This window comes from Rhodnius prolixus, unplaced genomic scaffold, assembly GCF_049639745.1.
Source record: "Rhodnius prolixus isolate KJV_2025 unplaced genomic scaffold, Rpr scaffold_4, whole genome shotgun sequence".
Classification (NCBI taxonomy): domain Eukaryota; kingdom Metazoa; phylum Arthropoda; class Insecta; order Hemiptera; family Reduviidae; genus Rhodnius; species Rhodnius prolixus.
The window spans coordinates 48,904,132-48,926,452 of NW_027411614.1; the positions used below are offsets into that span (position 1 = coordinate 48,904,132).

At 36.8% G+C, this 22,321-nt stretch overlaps 1 protein-coding gene across 3 annotated transcripts in view; it reads right to left on the bottom strand.

The window, feature by feature from the left end:
- LOC141456439 (inactive dipeptidyl peptidase 10) overlaps positions 1-18,111 on the bottom strand; it is a 134,718-nt gene extending 116,607 nt beyond the window's left edge. For all 3 annotated transcript variants that reach the window (XM_074132441.1, XM_074132442.1, XM_074132440.1), the window contains exon 1: positions 17,856-18,111. The gene's annotated coding sequence lies outside the window, so the exon portion shown is untranslated. The remainder of the gene's footprint in view (positions 1-17,855) is intronic.
- Positions 18,112-22,321: the final 4,210 nt, after the last annotated feature.

The following is a 22,321-nucleotide window of genomic DNA, read 5'->3' on the forward strand; positions in this document are numbered from 1 at the left end:
CACGTATTGATATGGAATTTTGTTCTCTTATACACTTTGTTTTTCTCAATTATAAACTATTGTTATTTTGTGCACAGACCTAAAATGGTAGATGATGTAAAGGGATGTTAGTGTCCCGTGAGAAAAATATATACATATAATTGTGTTCCGCGTCTATGATAAGGTTAAGAACCACAGATATAAAAGGTTGAAACTTTTTTGGGTCATGAAATTCTGTAAAATTATGGCCGTTCTGTATCTCCCACTGTGAACCACGTATTGATATGGAATTTTGTTCTCTTATACACTTTGTTTTTCTCAATTATAAACTATTGTTATTTTGTGCACAGACCTAAAATGGTAGATGATGTAAAGGGATGTTAGTGTCCCGTGAGAAAAATATATACATATAATTGTGTTCCGCGTCTATGATAAGGTTAAGAACCACAGATATAAAAGGTTGAAACTTTTTTGGGTCATGAAATTCTGTAAAATTATGGCCGTTCTATATCTCCCACTGTGAACCACGTATTGATATGGAATTTTGTTCTCTTATACACTTTGTTTTTCTCAATTATAAACTATTGTTATTTTGTGCACAGACCTAAAATGGTAGATGATGTAAAGGGATGTTAGTGTCCCGTGAGAAAAATATATACATATAATTGTGTTCCGCGTCTATGATAAGGTTAAGAACCACAGATATAAAAGGTTGAAACTTTTTTGGGTCATGAAATTCTGTAAAATTATGGCCGTTCTATATCATTCACTGTGAACCACGTATTGATATGGAATTTTGTTCTCTTATACACTTTGTTTTTCTCAATTATAAACTATTGTTATTTTGTGCACAGACCTAAAATGGTAGATGATGTAAAGGGATGTTAGTGTCCCGTGAGAAAAATATATACATATAATTGTGTTCCGCGTCTATGATAAGGTTAAGAACCACAGATATAAAAGGTTGAAACTTTTTTGGGTCATGAAATTCTGTAAAATTATGGCCGTTCTGTATCTCCCACTGTGAACCACGTATTGATATGGAATTTTGTTCTCTTATACACTTTGTTTTTCTCAATTATAAACTATTGTTATTTTGTGCACAGACCTAAAATGGTAGATGATGTAAAGGGATGTTAGTGTCCCGTGAGAAAAATATATACATATAATTGTGTTCCGCGTCTATGATAAGGTTAAGAACCACAGATATAAAAGGTTGAAACTTTTTTGGGTCATGAAATTCTGTAAAATTATGGCCGTTCTGTATCTCCCACTGTGAACCACGTATTGATATGGAATTTTGTTCTCTTATACACTTTGTTTTTCTCAATTATAAACTATTGTTATTTTGTGCACAGACCTAAAATGGTAGATGATGTAAAGGGATGTTAGTGTCCCGTGAGAAAAATATATACATATAATTGTGTTCCGCGTCTATGATAAGGTTAAGAACCACAGATATAAAAGGTTGAAACTTTTTTGGGTCATGAAATTCTGTAAAATTATGGCCGTTCTGTATCTCCCACTGTGAACCACGTATTGATATGGAATTTTGTTCTCTTATACACTTTGTTTTTCTCAATTATAAACTATTGTTATTTTGTGCACAGACCTAAAATGGTAGATGATGTAAAGGGATGTTAGTGTCCCGTGAGAAAAATATATACATATAATTGTGTTCCGCGTCTATGATAAGGTTAAGAACCACAGATATAAAAGGTTGAAACTTTTTTGGGTCATGAAATTCTGTAAAATTATGGCCGTTCTGTATCTCCCACTGTGAACCACGTATTGATATGGAATTTTGTTCTCTTATACACTTTGTTTTTCTCAATTATAAACTATTGTTATTTTGTGCACAGACCTAAAATGGTAGATGATGTAAAGGGATGTTAGTGTCCCGTGAGAAAAATATATACATATAATTGTGTTCCGCGTCTATGATAAGGTTAAGAACCACAGATATAAAAGGTTGAAACTTTTTTGGGTCATGAAATTCTGTAAAATTATGGCCGTTCTGTATCTCCCACTGTGAACCACGTATTGATATGGAATTTTGTTCTCTTATACACTTTGTTTTTCTCAATTATAAACTATTGTTATTTTGTGCACAGACCTAAAATGGTAGATGATGTAAAGGGATGTTAGTGTCCCGTGAGAAAAATATATACATATAATTGTGTTCCGCGTCTATGATAAGGTTAAGAACCACAGATATAAAAGGTTGAAACTTTTTTGGGTCATGAAATTCTGTAAAATTATGGCCGTTCTGTATCTCCCACTGTGAACCACGTATTGATATGGAATTTTGTTCTCTTATACACTTTGTTTTTCTCAATTATAAACTATTGTTATTTTGTGCACAGACCTAAAATGGTAGATGATGTAAAGGGATGTTAGTGTCCCGTGAGAAAAATATATACATATAATTGTGTTCCGCGTCTATGATAAGGTTAAGAACCACAGATATAAAAGGTTGAAACTTTTTTGGGTCATGAAATTCTGTAAAATTATGGCCGTTCTGTATCTCCCACTGTGAACCACGTATTGATATGGAATTTTGTTCTCTTATACACTTTGTTTTTCTCAATTATAAACTATTGTTATTTTGTGCACAGACCTAAAATGGTAGATGATGTAAAGGGATGTTAGTGTCCCGTGAGAAAAATATATACATATAATTGTGTTCCGCGTCTATGATAAGGTTAAGAACCACTGGCCTGGTCAATTTAAAAAAAAAAAAAAAAAAAAAAAAAACTCTTAAAAACGTTTTCAAGAAGTTAGAAAAGAACTTAACTTCATCATTTCTTCAAAGCTCCCCACTTTAAAGTTCACCATAAAAATGTTTCCAAATGAATGTGATAGATCTACATGCTTTCAAAGGGGGTGTTTAATGAACGTCACAGGAAGTGTTGCAAAACAAAAAGCAAAAGAATCTACAAATTAAAGAGGCACTTCCGGTCAAAAGGTTTCGATTTAATTTAAAACTTTACGCGCAAATTTAATTCGTATTCAGCAAAGTTTCACTTCCGGTTGGTAGAGAGGGTAAATATACGATGAATCGTTCCAGTTCAGTTTTAAATAGGAAATAATTTTGCAGGCGTATTCTCGGGAATAACTTGTGAGTCCATTGGAGCGGGAAACTGTGTTTAATCTCTTACTTCCGGCTCTTCTTCCAAGAACTTCCCAGAGAAGCTGAGTGATTGCAACCAAACAATGAAGGAAATGTGGATATGATTCAACAATCTAATTTAGTTGCAGAGTAGCACAAATACGACGTTAACCAACAAAAACAATCTTACGTGAACACTGACAGAACTTCCTCTTCCTGTAAAGGTCCTAACACACAAACTTACTTCAAACAACGAACACCTGGAAAAAACATTTTTTCGAATTAAGAGTATCCCAAAACTGTTTTATTCACTTTAGAAAATTTGGTTACGATCGCTGAACTTCCTCTTTGTAGAAGTAAGACAAGAGTAAAAAAAAAAAATTAATACGTAATAAAAGGGAAGAAACAAAATCTACCGCCTTCTAATGACGTAGATTAATTTAGCAGGCTTCTGGTAGATGTTTCCATGCACCCTTAAACCAACTAATCTATGCGATGTAACAGTAATAGTTCTTACCGTCGTACACGCTACAGATGAATCAATCACCTGACAACACCAATCTGAACAACACCACTACACTCTTAACCTTCCTTTAGTTGGTAGAACTGTAAACTTACTATGGTTACAAATCAGCTGATAAATATCTTGTTCAATAGCGTCGGCAGAACGGAGAGTACGTTAACCTTTACCCGTAAAACAGTAACTAAACGAGCCAAAAAAACGTTAAAGGCGGAAGTAGAATGCCTAGTAGTTATTTTCTAATTATGAGTTGGCTCTACTGTTTTTTATTTTTTGAAAGTTGGCAACGTTATCGATAGGAAGCACTGCAATCGTGTCAAATCTCTGAAACTTAACTTGATTTTTATACTGCCTCCAGTACCAATTCAGCAGAAGCTTAACGTGTTTATTTTATTCGCCCAACGTGACTCTCACTTTTCAACAATACTTGAATTTCCTGTCAGAAATATATGGAAAATTTAGTTTCGTCAATGTTGTGCAAATTGAACGCTTATTGGCTGTGACATCACCCAATCGGCTTCATCTTCCTTGTTCCGCCTTCTCACAGAGCGGGCTCACAATCTTAACGTTTGGAAATGCACCTTGGAAGGTGTTGAGGTTGTTAAAGTCTCCATTTCTTCTTGTTTTTTCAAGTGAACAATAAATTGTTCGTGTAGAAGAGTTCGCCCTTCTTGCGAAGACATCAACGGACACTGCCATCAAGATTTTCCAAGTTTAAAGGAGGCCATAAGGATAATAGATGCAGATAAAAGTGGCTTTTGTAGCACCAGATACTCTACCATGAAAACGTAGACCGCATAACGGTTACTAGCAATGTTCGACTAAGAACCAAGATGACAATTGTTCCCCACACTCATCTCTCTCTCTCGCCAGACTTCTTTCTCCAGGCCAACTTGAAAATGAAGTTCTGTAGGAAGAGCAGATTTGATACAGTTCAAGAAATTCCAGCGGAAACTAAGCAGCCTGGACTAAGCGCCGCCCCTAACAAAAGAAAACTTCCACAACTCATTAATCTTCATCATCTTTACAACCTCTAAGACTAATTTCTCTTGGAATCCCTCGGTGTGTACATTAGTTTGGTAGTATATATATAATTATTAGGGATTATATAATTCAAGCAGTGATTTACGGGAGTATTTTTAACTCCCTAATTCATTCACCTCCACTCTCTTTTATCCCCTTCAAAACGGGTTTAAGTAACCAGCACCAACAACTACCAGGGCTAAAGTGAGAGAAATCCATACTGGAGTCTCACACCACGAGCACTTCCTGTAGGTGCAGGAAATCATGCTTAAATTATAATGTATTTAGCGCTAAAGCTGTCCAGTTGGCCAACAGCTTGCGGTTTTTACACTCTGGTTCAGAGCGGTTTTCCATTAATTCTAGAGTCCCTAGTTGGTAAATTTATTTAAACCAGCTGATTAATATATATTATAATAACAAAGCCACCACCACAACAATCGAGACAAGACCGCACAATGGTTATGTGCGCGTGCGTATGGTTTACGTAGCGCACGATTCCGCCCGCCATTTTGTACGAAATGTGGTGTTGTATACGTAACATAGGTATATTAAAATTTTGTATCGTGATGTTGCTGTGGTCGTTTCCCATTGTCTGGGACAGTGTTTGCCAAGAGTATATGAAAGAGATTTCATTTGACTTGTTTAAAACCACTTTACTGTGAACAAGTTCTCTCTGTTTAATATCTAGAAAGCATTGTGTGAATTAGGACAGGTGTTATACCGTGTTATATAATTTTATGCTAATTTACAGCTGATTACCAACTAGATATCTGTTTTCTACAGCTCGGTAGAAATGAAGAAATTAGTAATGGTCGGGTCTTTTCTTTCTTTTTTCTTTTTTGTTTGCGCCTAATTTCCTAAATTAGACTCTCATATGATGATAGCATTTTAAGAATCACGAAGACGCCTTGGTAGCCGAGCGGTTATAGGCTAGACCCGCTAAGCTAAGATGTATTGCGGTACTAATCTAGCCCTTGGATTTTATTTAATGGTTAATAATAGTTATTTATTTAACAAGTGTGGAAAGTAGTACTTTTCCTCACACGAGGCAGGTTTTGCACGCAACCAGCGAGCGAAGCGAGGCGAGTGCAAGTGCAAATTGCCGAGTGAGGAGAATATACTTTACACTCGAGTTAAATATTATATTTTTTCTGCAACCATTAGGGTTATTAACTAAAAAAAAAAAAAACTAAACAGGAATCACTAGAATCCATTTTAAATTTCTATAAGGTAACACTGTAACCTTTTTAACTGTTATAATTAAAAATATCTAATTATTTATTAAAATATTTTTATTTCTATATTCCTTTCAATTTTTATTTTATTTTTTAATATTCGTTTTTTAATTATTTAGTTGCGTTAAATAAGCTTATTAAAGTTTTACAGAAAATATTTAATAACAAAACTTCTTATATCAAGGAAGCACAATAAAGTTTGTTCACTCACTAGTGAGGAAAGTGACACTAATGGAATTTTTCCCCACTAGTGAGATAAAGTTGGGCATTACACAGCTGATTTTAATTGAGTAATGAGAACATTCCTACATGATTGCAGAAAAAAGAAATTTACAGTAAAGTATGTTTGCTAGGCGGTTAAGATACTAGACCCGCAATGCTAAGATGTATTGTTGGTTTAGTGGGTTCGATTCCCTCTATCTTAGGCCTTAGATTTTATTTAATGGTTAATATGAGAAATTTACAGTAAAGTATGTTTGTTAGTCGGTTACAGGCTAGACCCGCAAAGCTAAGATGTATTGCGGTACTAGTCTAGGCCTTGGATTTTATTTAATGGTTAATAAAAGAAATTTACAGTGAAGTATGTTTGTTAGGCGGTTATAGGCTAGACCCGCAAAGCTAAGATGTATTGCGGTACTAGTCTAGCCCTTGGATTTTATTTAATGGTTAATATGAGAAATTTATAGCAAAGCATGTTTGTTAGGCGGTTATAGACTAGACCCGCAAAGCTAAGATGTATTGCGGTACTGTGTTCGATTCCCCCGGTTTTAGGCCTTAGATTTTATTTAATAGTTAATGAAAGAAATTTACAGTAAAGTATATTTGTTAGTTGCCTCCGTCCACTACATCTAATTTGGTAGTTGGACGTAAAGCCCGCCTTAAAAAAATAGGCTATTACTTCTTACTACTAATCACGAACTTAAGTCGTAGTGAATTCAAAATTGATACTTTTTAGTGACGTAACTTGCTACTGGAAATAATTACCTTACTGTTCAGAAGATGTTTAAAAGATGGGATGTGTCCCAAGCAGTTATTTAAAGATATATACTCAGACGAGTTTCGCTACAGCTTACAATGATGAGCAAAGGTTATGCTGGTAGGAAGAGAAATCCTAAAAAATCATATAAAGCCTTGGAAGGACAGAAGAAGGCTTTAGGGTAAGATCTAACCAAGAAGTGGCTGAACGTTATGAGAAATTAGGGAGAGAGACTATGTTTAATAAGGACATGTGAAGCTTTGAGAAGGGAAAGCTTTTAACAGCAAACGAGGGCTAAGATGGCTGAGGGAGACGAGATGATTTGACGGTAAGCGAAGTAGAGGAGGGAGACCTTTGAAGAAGATTGTGACAGCATGGGCTATCATGAAGTCAGGACAAGTTTACTTTTTAAAAAATATTTAAATTTTCAAGTCCTCCTCAAGGTAATCAGGTTTCACACTCAATGACTTTCAAATAACTACTGCCCTCAATGGCCAAAAAGTGGGAAATTATGGCGACCATTTTTTCGCCAAAACGGAAGTGAAAGAAAGCAATAAAGGCCTAATAGTAAAGGCTGCTGCTGAAAACAAAAACAAAACATCCTTTTTGCTGTAGCAGAAAGAGAAATTCCTTCAGAACTGGCCAGAACAGCAGATCAGAATGAATCAATTCTTTTTAGTAGAACTAAGAGCCGTAGATAAAACTAAGGGGGGAGCTGTCGCAATTAGAGGATGCTGTATTCGGATGTCGAGATGGGGGTGAATTGTAAAGCTTTACTATCTCTATCTCTCTCTTTCCCGGAATTGGTACCCACTGTTGCCAACATGGCTACTCGTAGAGACTATTCTCCAGTAATGCTTTTACAATACAAAGGCAGAACATCTGTCCGGAAAAAATCTAAAGGAAATAAGACTTTCCTTTTAAATTCATTTGTTTTCGAAGGATCTGGATCAATGGGTATTGTTTTCGAGGACGGTAATAACTAGAGGAAAGAAATTTATATCGAAGACCAGTATAGTAATAACAGGAAGTGAATAATAATTAACTGCATTTCCTTTGATATGAGATGGATTTAAATGCAGTTTATTTGAAATCCGTCAGAGTGTAGTTTTGAGGATACTTGAGGCGAGAATTACTCCCTTTCTTGCAGGACTAAGATGGTGTCTCGCAGAGGTAACAGGAACTAGTATTCAGAGCCTGCTATCTGCGTTTGGAGAGATCTAGAGAAATGGGTCTTTTTTGGACTGTACTTGGAGAAGCACGGGACGATCCCTTTAACTTTCAAAACATTGTAAACCCTGCCAAGTATGAAACTTGTTATCCCAGTGACAAGTTACTTGGACAAGTCCCCATCCTGTTCAACCTCCTCAGCTAGTCAAATAAAGTGACCAGAATAACTTGACTCAGACCAGCATTGGCCGCTTAAGAGCATCTGAGCCCCAAAACAAAGAAGAAGGAAATAAGGGGTAAAACGGAAACAATAATTTTTGGAAAACCTCAGGATTCCTACCAGGATATACTATGTGCAATGGGGTGGCAAAATTTTCCGATTAAGAGTTCCGAATGACAACTGGCCGTGCTTATTTGCGTGGTAGCCATGGTTACTTATACAGGGTGAACCAGTAAGTATTGTCCATAGGCCTTCTGTGTGTAGTACATCTAAAGTGTAGTTCAATGACGTATTGGCCAACTTCATATTTACCTCTGTTCTTGAGTGACGTCACTTTTAAGTTTTTTTTCTAAAATCATTACTTTTTTCCAATAAAAATGTTATTACTCAGAAAGTTTTAGTCCGAATTCGATTCTGATGACACTGTTAGAAAGACAGATAAATTTGCTAAAAATTGATTCCATTTTGAAGCATGTTATTCTCTAATCACCCTCCGAATGCTGAAAAAATAAAAGTAATCGAAATTTTTTAAGAAAAACTCATTAGTTTCCTTGTTTAATGGGCTTTCAAACGGTATATCATTTTCCAGGATTCCTTTTATCTTCGTATGAGAAATTACGTTTGTTTTACCAGAAAACGTGTTCACGAGTACTCAACAGTGTTAGTTTATCAAGTTTTTTAATTCATTGAAGTTGGCCAATACGTCATTGAACTCCACTTTAGATGTACTATACACAGTAGGCCTATGGACAATACTTACTGGTTCAGCCTGTTTAAAATTTGGCACGACTGCAGCGCTTCCTTTTACTAGAAAAAAGATCGTTCCACTATTTGAAAAACCAATTTAATAATGACAGACATTTGTGTCCGCTAAGAGTATGAATCAATTTCCCTAGAAAAAGGGATGGAACTGTTACTAGAACTGGAGGGAGATTTACGGTTACCATGGATACAATGGAGAAGAAGAGAACAATGAAATTACAATAAGCTGTCGTTACATTCAGGTATACAGCCAGGCGTAAGCTGCAACATTAATGGCTGCCCGTGTTAAGCCCGAGTACATTGTAAACTACATAATTGAATTTAGCACACGACATTATTTTGGCTTGTCTGTAGAGTGTTAAAGTGTTAACTGGTCACATAAATATCGACAATTGTATTGAATCTATCGATAATAGTCTCTTCATTTAAATATACAATTAATAATCAATTATTCTTCCAAATGATTACTAAATTCATGAGAAAGTAACGTTTAATGGCAACCAGTAGGAGAAAAATTTATTATCTTAAGAACAATTACAGAATTAAGTGAAAACCAAGCCTGTCTTAGAAGTAGACGCAACTAATATCTCGTTACTCCGGCACACTTATAGCGGACTTTACGGAGGGGAGCTAAGTATTATTATTTTGGGTACCTTTTGTCGTTTAATCAACCCTTATACTTAACCTTTTAAACTGTAAGTTTTCGTTAAGGACCGTTTGTAAAAGTTACACGACTACAATTAGTTTCATTCGAAATTAATTTGAAATTAATTTTTTTTTTTTTTTTTTGCGCATCAACAGCTGAGGTTATTAGCGCCCGGAGCTTTTTCCAATGCACTGCCGGCCTCCGGACAGTGTTCTCTCGTTACAGACAACACTGTCCATCACCGGACAGTGAGCTGTAAGAAGCTCCTAGGAAGAGAAAATCTAAGGGTCAGCTGCTGGATTCGAACCCGGGACCTCCGCGTGGGAGTCCAGTATGCTAACCGCATAGCTAATCCTTTCCCTGTTTAATTTACTGTCAATCAATCAATTTCAAATTATAACAATAAATTCAAAATATTCCCTAATTTAGACGTTTCAGTAACCAAAATTATTTGTATTTTTAAATTCTGTACGAAACACATAAAAAATGAAGTGATTTTAACGTTAATTAATAGAAATTTTTCAAAAATGTATATTTCTCTTAATATATATTTTTTTAAATACAGCTTCTTTAATTATTCCATAACTTTGAAAATAAAAAGGCCATCAAAATGATTCCAACTGCATTGGCTTTATAGCAAATTAATAAACTTTGTACAATTAAATGTTTTGCTAATAATTTGCTAAAGATACAAAACATTTAGTAAAGATTTTTTATATAAAAAAAAAGCAAAACAAACATTTTTTGATCAACGGTATCGACCTCTAAATATTAATCGATTTCGCTCTAATACGGACGAAACTTTTTGTTTTTAAATGAACTTTGATTTTCCGCCCGGCGCTCTTTAAAATTTAAAAGTCATTTTTTGAAACACCCTAGGGGGGAGCGTTATACCAGTTCTGATTAAGAACTGCAGCATCTCTGTTGAATGAGAGATGGCGTACATTATGTGAAGTACGTTTTTTTTAAAATAAAGCTCCTGTTTCAAACCCAGATGGCCTCAAAACTTCAATTTTCCAGAGAAAATTGTGAAAAACTATCATCATCACAATATTTTCCTAGCCCTCTAGAAGAGAAAGTAAAATTGTTTACAATTTTTTATGCTACGATAAAAATATGCAAATTCACATAACGAACCAAAAATCATCAGCAGAGTAAATCATGATGTGGAAAACTACATGATTATCTCTGGGTTAATGCGGATGACAAGTTGGCAGCATGATTGTGTCAGCAGGGTAATTTTTCAAGGCTAGTTATCTCCAGTAATGGGGACTGGAATGTGATGGAGAATTTGTGATACTTGTCTAGAAAATCTGCTCTGTTCAAATTTTCGCATTCATAAATGGTCGAGTGAATTTCATTGAAATTCTGTTCAACTCTCTCTAATTCCTCAAAAAAATTGTTTTCATCAAATATCGATTATTTTTTTTATGTCCCTCTAATCGAGTAAGAAAGGAAGAAAAAGTCTGAGCAGCGGATTGAACAGCTGATAGTAAGAATAAAAAAAAAAAGAATTGAAAAGATCCTTTGAAAGCTGCCAGCTGATTATGTGGACTTACCCAGCTGTAAACCCTTCCACATTACCATCTTTTGCAAACTAGCTAGTGGCAAGGTCTTCACTGTAAATAGAATGAAGAGTGGGGGAAAAAAATAGGAATATCTCTCTCAGAGAATAAAAGACGACCCCGAAAGTGGAACTAAGGCAAGTCCATGAATACAAGTGAAGTCTGCAACGAAGAACCAAGAAGTACATGCTGCTAGAACTCTTCACATGGATCTCCGTTCTCCTTAATACGCTCACCCAATTCATAGCAGCTGAAGGGCGCAACAAACTCTCTTTTTAAACTCTCACTTGTTGCAGGCCCTAAATTCTCTAATGAGAACTTCCTCACAATTTTGCTGGATGCATCCTACAGAATAGAATCTTCTAAAGTCCAAGCACCGAGACACGGTTTGGGTACAAAGTCGTGTGATTTCAGATACATGCTTCAAGGTACTTATTTCCAAGTTGGTAAATTGAAAGTGACGGCTGTCTTCTGACAATTCTGGCATAACAAAAGTTCAATGTCCTACTTACGGCACTGCACACGTTCTTCCTGGGGAAGAAAAAACCAAGGCCTGTGAGCTTTTTCCAGGAGCCGCTCTCCAGAATTAAGAGTCCCAATTAAACGGACGGGTCTTATAAGGGCAAGCTCTAGATTAGTGGGAGCCACAATATATCCACTGGGTCGCGGTGGCGTAGACCTTAAAGACCTCCCTACTAGAAGCTAATCTAATGCCCTAATTTTTCATGAAATTCTGGAACTTCTATTATTATTATTAAATAAAACCTGTAGGATAACTTATTTTTCATCAACTTGACATCATGAACTCGTTTGTTGGTTGCCATTATTTCCCCCAATTGCAATCACTTCCAACTTAATGCAGATAAACTTTGATTCTGTAATTAGGTTACTAAAGTAAAGTGAATATCCCTGGCTTCCAGAGACAGGAGGAGGTACTACAGAAAAAGGAATGAAGAGAGGTTATCTCCATTAACTTAATAGTCCAAAGAGGAAATAGTAGATTTATAAAATCATAATTTTTCGATCTAATAAATTCGTGCTCTTAAATTTAACGATCCTAAAAAAATTAAATTAATTAAAAAGGAATAACACCGCATTGGCGTCCATTTACACTCTTTTCCAGGAGGGTAGGAAGAGGAGGAGGAAAACTCGGGGTTGTTGGAGAGGGGGCACTGTTAGTTGGCTTCATTATGGTTTTTTCTTTTGAAAGTTATTCTATCTAACTTTGGAGTTTAGTTATAAGAACTTTTCAATTTTCTCAATTCATTTTCATTATTTAAACGATAAATTCATTCTTTTACTTTTCATTTAAATGTTAACAATGGGAAGTTAAAAAACATGAACTTTATGTAAATTGATAAAATTAATCATTAAAATGGAATATTCTGAGCTAACTGAGTTTTAAAAATGGAAGGAAGTTAAAGAAAACAATTAATTAAAACAGGTGGCAGAACCATACTACATAAGGGCTCGTTTTCCTAAAAGACTTCGAAATTTCACTGAATTTTTTGTCCATAAAAGAAAAAAAAGTCTAGCAAGGGGATGTGAAGTCTGTATTACCTGTTACTAAATTAAGTGTTGTGGTCGAAAGCGACTAGCAAACCTATCCTTTGCGTCCCATATAAACTAACAGAAGCTATTCCAAATTTTAAAAAACCATAATAATAATCATGAAGGCGCCACGATAGCCGAGCGGTTAAGAGGCTAGTCCCGCAATGCTAAGATGTATTGTTGGTTTAGTGGGTTTGATTCCCTGTCTAGGCCTTGGATTTTATTTAATGTTTAATACGAGAACTTTATAGTAAAGTATGTTTGCTAGGCGGTTATAGACTAGACCCGCAAAGCTAAGATGTATTGCGGTACTGTGTTCGATTCCCCCGGTCTTAGGCCTTAGATTTTATTTAATGTTTAATACCAGAACTTTATAGTAAAGTATGTTTGCTAGTCGCCTTCGTCCACGACCCCTAATTTGGTAGTGGGACGTAAGGCCCGCCTTAAAAAATAGGCGATTACTTTACTTTAATAATCATGATTAGCTCAGAGGTCAGTGTGTGGTTGGGACTTCTATGAGCAGATTTTAGTTTCTTATTCAGCTTACAGGTTTTTTTTTTTTTTTTTTTTTTTTTTTTTTTTTTTTTTTTTTTTTTTTTTTTTTTTTTTTTTTTTTTTTTTTTTTTTAGGGGCGGTCCCCGAGCGCTAGCTCATACCCGCCCCACGTATACACCACAAAATGAGCTCTCAACACTCACAAGTCCCGGCCAACAAACAACAAAGCCAACAGGCACAGAGAATCTCAACAACAACAACACAACAACAACAACAACAACAACAACAACAACAACAACAACAAATCATCAACAATAACAAATCATCAACAACAATCACACAATTACAAATAAATAAAACAAATAAAATCACACACACACTCGCACACACCCAACACAAACTCGAAAAATACGCACCAAATCAAACTCCCAACAACACCCCTCAACCAACCAACCAGATCTACTTCATCTACCAACCACCGTGGTCATCCGCCTCTCAAAGGCCGCCTGCGCGAATTCGCGGAAAGCCACATACGCAGACGCGTTCTCCAGTAACAAGGGGAAAACGTCTCCAGCCAAGCAGAACGGAAATCCCACTCTCCGCCACATAATACAGCGCAAATCATTATAAAGATCACATTCCATAATAATGTGCTCCGCTGTCTCTGGATCTCCACAAGCGCAATATGGGTCCGTTGCTAAGCCCATTTCGAACATTTTGGCGCGCAACATACCGTGTCCCGTGACCAATCGTGCAACTGCATATGGCATCTCAGTGGAAACCAGCCGCCTACCTCCGGCAGCGTCGGGGACGAAACTAAAGGTTGTTCTTCCCTTAGTTGACGCTCGCCACCTATTCCTCCATTCCCGATTCAATTCCTCTTCCACTTCGCCGTACATTCTTTCCCTAAACCATAACCGGTAATCTTCGGTTATATCAGCCACCGACAATCGTAAGGCTCTTAACATGGGGACACGCACCTCTATGCCCCTTCGCAAACCATATCTCACCGCGGCCCTAACCACCTCCATGTCCAATGGCAAGCATCCCGTGAGCACCTGCAAAGCCTCCGTGGATGTGGTCCGGCTATAACGCCCCATGAGCAACAGAATAGAACGTTGCACGGCCATAAGATGCATCCTCACAATCGCGGTCCCCACCCGATGGGCCCAAACCGACGCACAGTAGGTCACCTGAGCGACCAGAACCCCACGGTATAAGGTACTCACTACCTTCCTTTTCAATCCCCATTCTTTCCTCGTTACCGATCTCAACTGTCCGACAAAAGAACTAGCCTTCCTTCTTAAATCCCTTACATGTGGCACAAAGCTTAATTTCGCATCCAGGATCATCCCCAAGTATCTGACCTGTGACACCCAACTCAGCCTATCGCCACAGTATCTGACTACTGGCTGACGGGTAGGGGCAAGCGACCCTTCAGCTTACAGGTAAGAATAGTTTGGCAAAATTGTAAAATATAAATTATGGTACTTGTAGCTACCCAATAAACGTGCAGTGTAAAGTGCAGGTATTCTCGCCGGCCAGAAAAACGCTCTCAAAGTGTAGTTGAAATAATTAAAGATAATCACAGCGTTTTATGCTGTGATTTTTTATTAACTTTTAACACGAGAAAAAAAGAAGGGAAAAAATCTCATAATTCTTTGATTAGAAATGATAATGAAAAGTTTCAAGGTTAAGCAGGGAAAATTCGCGCTATTAAGTTGAATTTAAACAATGAAATCCGGTGGGAACACGCACGTGACGTACACTTACCGCACTAGGCGGAAGTATATTTCCTTGAAACTGGGAAAGTGCAGGTAGTTTACAACGAAACGTTCCATTTTTCTTGAAATAGCTGAAAACTGAAATCTACTCAGTAAACGTGGCAGGCGATTTCCGACATCAAATTAGGAATTTTGGCAACCCTTTTATCTTTATTAATATTTAATAAGTAGTAAGTTCTTACTTCACACTGAATGAAACTTTAGAGAAAGAACTAAAGAACGTCAAGACAGGAAGGAGAGCGATTTTAGGCAGAGATTACTTTGTCCGAGCAAGCAAAATCTTATTTTGAGTAAAGTTCATAAATGCCAGTAAAAAAAAAAAAAAAAATGGATAACTTTACGAAGTATTAAGAGAAAAAATAAGCTCGTCTTCTCAGAAAGAATTGGAGAAAAGATTTACGAAGTAATGAGTGATCTATGTATAATTTAGATACTAGAAACAAGAAGAAGAGAAAAATAATCCAAAATCTATGGGCGATCCTAGGTAAGCAGCATTAACCAATCCCGAATAAGGCAGTGGAAAGAAATAGATTTTAACAGAGTGTAATGCTCAAGAGTAGAGAAAACAATTAGGAGGTACAAGCTATTGCAGATCCTCAAAAAGAAGACACGACAATCGGAGTGAGGAACTGTCGTGATCATAAACTTGCTCCCATAGATTTATAATCATAATTGAGGGGACTTCAAGCTAGATCATCTAAATGCACATAAGGCTGAAAGGGAAACTTTAGCAGCGTTTTTGGGAGGGAGGGAAACTGAAAACGGAAATCCGTTCAGCGAAGGATTTCTGGTTTCCCTCAAATCCTAGATTGGTGTCTGAATATGGTTGTGGTGGTTCGATTTACAGGAACTGAAAGAAAAATAAAGAGATCCTATTGGTAATCCGCTTTTCTTAAGCGGCCCTTACAACAAACATTCCCCGGGAAAAAACCCAATTTCCACACATTGCCACCATACGATTGCAAACTTCCTCCTGCTGTAGTAAGAAAAAGTGAAGCGTGAAAACTTTAAACTAAGTTAGTTTTGTATCTTGACAGCAATATAATTTCAACAGAATATATCATTTTCCTCACGATTTTCTAAAAATAAAAAAAAAAAAAAATGGCTTCTACAATTTCCCTTTAAGCTCATGTACTCGTTATCTATATATTTCATTTGAAACATGATTCCAAGAAAATTTATTTGAGGAAAATTCTTGGAAGAGAGAGAAAGAGAAGGGTTTAAACATCCATTTAGAGTGCTATTTCAGAACAATGTATGAATGTACCATTAGTGCGGAAAATTAGTGATACATAGAATCAAAATGAATCGAGACCTACGAAGATAATATGTATTGTGGTACTGGGTTCGATTCTCCGGTCACTAGGCCTTGAATTTTATTTAATGGTTAATATGAGAACTTTTATAGTAAAGTATGTTAGGCGGTTATAGGCAAGACCCGCAAAGCTAAGATGTATTGCGGTTCTAGTCTGGTCCTTGGATTTTATTTAATGGTTAATATGAGAACTTTTATAGTAAAGTATGTTAGGCGGTTATAGGCAAGACCCGCAAAGCTAAGATGTATTGCGGTTCTAGTCTGGTCCTTGGATTTTATTTAATGGTTAATATGAGAACTTTTATAGTAAAGTATGTTAGGCGGTTATAGGCAAGACCCGCAAAGCTAAGATGTATTGCGGTTCTAGTCTGGTCCTTGGATTTTATTTAATGGTTAATATGAGAACTTTTATAGTAAAGTATGTTAGGCGGTTATAGGCAAGACCCGCAAAGCTAAGATGTATTGCGGTTCTAGTCTGGTCCTTGGATTTTATTTAATGATTAATATGAGAACTTTTATAGTAAAGTATGTTAGGCGGTTATAGGCAAGACCCGCAAAGCTAAGATGTATTGCGGTTCTAGTCTGGTCCTTGGATTTTATTTAATGGTTAATATGAGAACTTTTATAGTAAAGTATGTTAGGCGGTTATAGGCAAGACCCGCAAAGCTAAGATGTATTGCGGTACTAGTCTAGGCCTTGGATTTTATTTAATGGTTAATATGAGAACTTTTATAGTAAAGTATGTTAGGCGATTATAGGCAAGACCCGCAAAGCTAAGATGTATTGCGGTACTAGTCTAGGCCTTGGATTGTATTTAATGGTTAATAAAAGAAATTTCCAGTAAAGTATGTTTGCTAGTCGCCTCCGTCCACGACACCTAATTTGGTAGTTGGACGTAAAGCTCCGCCTGAAAAAATAGGCGATTACTTTACCTTTTTTTTACTCATTAAATTTCATAGCATTCATAACACTTCCATTACCTAGGTAAAATTGCAACCATACAGTTAATCGGTTGTCCGATAAGTACACACTTTTGTGAATACTTTGTTTATTTTAGTATTTAGCGTTTTAATTAGTACACATTCTAAGTTTTAAATTACAAGCGAAATACATTTCAACAACTGCAAAAAGAGTAAGTCGAATGAATGGGTGCTTCAGTTTTTAGACGATGTAATTCATCTTTAATTTCATTGATGTTATTAATTAATTGCACCATTAAAAATTTAAAAATAAAAACTAGGTAATAAGTAATAAAGAGGAGTTGAATTATAGGAGAAGCACCTGTAGACATCCGCGCATCTCGTACCGCGTCTGACCAGGGACCACGCGGCTGCAGCTTCCCGCCCGGGGCTCACTTCTAAATATCTTTAAAGTTACTTATTTGAAGCCTTTTTTTTTTAAAAAAATTAAGTTTGAAAGAATTTCAGAAGATAATCTATAAACTAAACATGTTTATTCACTTTAATTTTAAAATTTTATGCGAGGAAGTTTTAAAAACTAACCTGCATATTGAGCGGGCACATCAAAAGGCTGCTTATTTCTGTAGGTAACCTCAAGATTTCCTTCCAAAGTGAAGAGAAAGAAAAATTAAAAGAAAAACCAAAGCAGAAGAAACTCCCAAAGTAAATGGAAGAAGGGAGAGAAAAAATAAAAGAAAATTGGAAAAACTATAACGACCAAAACCGAAAAATAAGGAATATGTTAAATATCCTTCTCGTTCTATCCTGTGAACACGACAGACTCTCAGAGCAAACTGGCCAGCTATAGACTCCCTGCCTCCTTGCTCCTGAAACTGCCACCCCCCTCCACCACTCTTGGCTCGCATTTAGTTCTAGATTGTGCCGCTGAATCCTCTCGCTCCTCTAAACTCTGCTCTCTCCACTCTCTCTATACAACACACTAGTACAAATACTACACACTGAGAGAAAGAGATTGCGAGAATGATCTACAAAGCTTGTAGTATTTCTCTACAGCTCCGCCACTATCCCTGAGGGAGTCTTATAATCCTTACATCTCTTTTACTCTCGCTAAGTCTAAAGTCGAGTGTAAAGAAAAAACAAGTGACGCTAATATTTCTTCTTTAAATTGTCAAGTGTTTGCCTAAAAACAGGAAATATTACAATTTTATTAAATTTTAAATACGAACATATACATTTTGTACTTCTTAGGGTAGAAACTTCAATGAGATTTTCTTGAAAACAGCACCTATTTCCTTTCGAGGCTGTTCTTAACTCCCAGCATTTTTTTAGATTTTTGAAAGGCGGGTCCAGGAGCCATGCCTCATGGCACCGCAGCCACAAGAGGCTAATTGTGCCTTTCCTTTACCAGCTCCTTCTGCGCTACAATCTCCCCTGGCCTCAGAGTTCCAAAGATATCGTAGCGCAGCCGGCTCGATTGCAAAACAATCCAACAACGAGTGAGAGGCCGTCTCCTCCTCTTCCGTGACACAGATTTGCACAACGGTTCCGAGCTAATGTGCAGGTGGCGACTCCCAGCATACAAGCCATATCTCTAATTTCCATCATTTTCCGAAGAAAATTCAATTAATGGCACGACTGGGGAAAGCATCCTGAGAGGCTCAGCTAAATTGCCATTTTGGTGCTACCAATTATTGGAATCTCATTAAGAATGGATGAAATTCTAAGATGTTTAAATTCCGAGTTTTAAAAGATAATTTCTCCAAACGGAAGTACTTCACTGACCATGCATTTTCCACTATTCCCCCCCCGCAGCAATGGTTGGAGAGATAAATATGTTATTAGAATGCATGATGACTCTCCTCCGTACCGAAATCTTATGGACACGGACTCCTGTCACTAGGGAAAGGGGGCTTGGAATGGTTGCTAGGCAACGCTGACGTCAAGATAGTGGACACTGGACATCGCTGGCTGTAGGAGACTGGGGGACTCCAGGTGAGAGAGAATATTCAAGATGATTCTGTTAACTGGAATGAATCCGCTAAAAAGGAACGAACCGAAATTATTCAAATCCCTATTTTGTTTTTTCCCGGAAGTCTACTGAAATTGAAATTAAATGGTTAACAAATGTTAAATTTCTTTTGCAATTCGTTTAATTTATTCAAACAGAAATCTGTTAAACTTAGATGTAAATGATTCCCGTTGATTTTTCTACTTCCGTTCAAATTTTCCTACAAAAACTATTAAACACCCCCCCTACCTATTGCATTTTCTTGGAGAAATATGTCACATTAACGTTGCAGACGAACATGAGAGTGCAAAGTGCAAAAATCGTTGAACCAATTAAACAAAAAACACACTTCCACCAGTACTTCCGGTTTCGAGAATTAGTTCGCTAAGTTACTGTACGGTCACTTGGAGCAATCCAATAGAAAATATTACTTCATTTATTTACGCATACAGGAAGAAAGGTGAGTGCTAGATATCAAAATATTGAGGTGTAAAGGAAACGTTGGTTCTCAGTAGGTTAGTCAATGTAGTGTTTCGTCGACACTGTTTCATCTTCCAGTGATGTTTTTTTTTTTTGAGATATTTTGTTCGCTCGCACAAAGTCACCAATTTTGGTCTCAAAAACGAATATTTTGCGTCGAAATACTCGATAATAAAAATTTAATACGACCACATTACTTTCCGTTACCTAGTAGAGAGGAAGCAGAAGTACATTAAAGTCGAAATCTAAAGTCGAACATTACCACTTCCGTCTCAAAATATGGCTTTACTTTAGGCCAGCTCTTAAGTAGGATTATGGACACACCCGCCCCGATTGTACGATACTGTACACCAAAGAGATTCAGCTCTACAGCGTTGCCACTGACCAATCGCGCAACATCGCTAAGTGTACCGCCGCCAAATTGGGCCACCATTACAAAATTGTTTACCCCCACCTCTCACTCTACAAAGAAAAAAGAAAAACCACTACCACTAACAGCACAGAACAAAGTTTAACGAAAGAAAAAAGTCGTTGCCTGAGTTTTGAAGTGCTCACTATCCCGAATGTCCCAATAATATATCCTGACAAATAAACGGTATCATCAGTATACAGACTGATGGACAGACAGACTGACTGGCTGACGGACATATAGAATCGGCACGCCCAGATAAAGTCAGGGCCTACCTACACGTACATACGTACATTGAAGCAAAAGGGGAGCTGCTGCAAAAACGATTTGAATATAAAAGATGTCGTTCGTTTGATTTCAGCTTAGGAAGGATAACTTCCCTACTTTTTATTTGCTCGTGTGTGTAAAGGGCCATCCAATTGTGCGAAAGAGGGTTGGAAACGCTAAGAGCGACCTTGTCGTGACGCTGTACAAAAGGGTCAGACTCTATCACCCCTCAGCCCTATTTTCCTTATTATCTTGCATGTTTTGTTGTTACCCCAGTAAAGTGGTCGACTATTTTCTTGTTCCTTTTTTGTAGAACATTAGAGAAGTTCAAGAAGAAAATAAGCACAATGTGTAGTCTCCGGAAAATTATCAATTCTTTTTGGTCGCGCGAACCTTATTTCATTTTGAGTGAGTTAATTTGGAAATGTCGTTTACGATAGATAACGAAAGCAGTTTATGTAATTTTTCCCTAAGAAAAAAAAAGACAAAATAATAAAATTAAAATTAGTAATTTGATTCCAAAACTTAGATTAATATTTTAAGGAAAAAACTAATAATATCTACAACAAATTTACGGCGCCACGGTAGCCGAGCAGTTAAGGGACTAGACCCGCAAAGCTAAGATGTATTGTTGGTTTAGTGGGTTCGATTCCCGGACTAGAGGCCTTGAATTTTATTTAATGGTTAATAAAAAGAAATTTACAGTAAAGTATGTTTTGTTAGTCGCCTCCGTCCACGACACCTAATTGGTAATTAGACGTTAAACCCCGCCTGAAAAAATAGGCGATTACTTGCTTATATCTACAATAAATTTATATCACTATTATTGAAGTAAATTATAAGAAATGCAACTGTGTAAGAGGTGTAGATTTCCGTTATGGAATAAATATTAAAAGAATCTAAAACTAATTGGGTGTAGAGCGAGGATAGATTTATTAATATGGCGAGAGAGAGGGAGATAAAAGTGGATTATAAAAAGATTTTATAACGAATAAAAGAGATTTAATTAGAAAAGTATTGTTTTACTCGTATTTTGGTGCTTTATTTTTATTAAAAAAAAACAAAAAACATGCCTAAATTTGCTAGGAATCAATGCAATGCTCAAGTACATCTGGGGCAATTTATTGTGTGACACATGGTAGCCGAGCGGTTAAGAGACTAGACCCGCAAAGCTAAGATGTATTGTTGGTTTAGTGGGTTCGATTACCGGTCTAGAGGCCTTGAATTTTATTTAATGGTTAATAAAAAGAAATTTACAGTAAAGTATGTTTGCTAGTCGCCTCCGTCCACGACACCTAATTGTGATAGTTGGACGGTAAAGCCTGCCTGAGAAAATAGGTAATTACTTTATTGTGTGACAAATATGAGGAACTCATTTGAAATTGAAACAATCTAAGCGACGCCAAAATCCAAGCATTTTTACTGCTTCCGTTTGTAGAAGGCAAAGCAAGGAATACCAAGTGAAGAGTTAGAAGCCACTTCATTTTACTATTCCTTTCTTAAGCCATGTCCACTTGTTGCGGGTGGCAATGCTGTAATCTCAAGATTATTGTTCCATTAATTGAAACAATTTCCTTTTTCTCACTCTCTCTCGCTCTTATTTTTAGTGGTGCAATTGCAACACGATTTCCTGTCTTTAGTGACGTCGTTGCTGGCCGACGGAAATTGATACAGGGGAAGTTAGTACTGGGCAAAAAACTTCCTTTATTCTTCGTGCGATTTCAGAGGCGAGATGGCTAGTTATGATTGTGCCAAAGATCTTGATTAATAGCTCCTCAAAGGGCACGTTCCAAGCCACTGCAGGGGGAAGTTACGATCTCATTACTCCCTCTAAAGAGAGGGAAAGGGAACTCCTTCTCTTCCCTTCTTATGTTCCTGAGTTTA